The sequence below is a fragment of the Ipomoea nil genome, unplaced genomic scaffold (genome assembly GCF_001879475.1).
Source record: "Ipomoea nil cultivar Tokyo-kokei standard unplaced genomic scaffold, Asagao_1.1 scaffold0146, whole genome shotgun sequence".
In the NCBI taxonomy this organism is placed as follows: Eukaryota; Viridiplantae; Streptophyta; class Magnoliopsida; order Solanales; family Convolvulaceae; genus Ipomoea; species Ipomoea nil.
In genome coordinates, this window is record NW_017616574.1 from 3,743,863 (window position 1) to 3,744,145 (window position 283).

The following is a 283-nucleotide window of genomic DNA, read 5'->3' on the forward strand; positions in this document are numbered from 1 at the left end:
TAATATCCTGTGTTGTAGTCCTGTCCTTGAATAACATAATGACAAGGAGGTGCTACACCATTTGCAAACAAATGAGATGCCTCCAAGACATTAATGTCATTATTAGACCCTGGCATGCCAAAATGTGCATGCCAAATCCACAAATCATAATCAGCTACAGCTTCAAGAATAATAGTTGGTTCTCTACTCTGCCCAGCATATTGTCCAGCCCAGCCAGTTGGAAAATTTTTTCAAGTCCAGTGCATGCAATTTAAACTCCCAAGCATTCCTGGAAAACCACGTT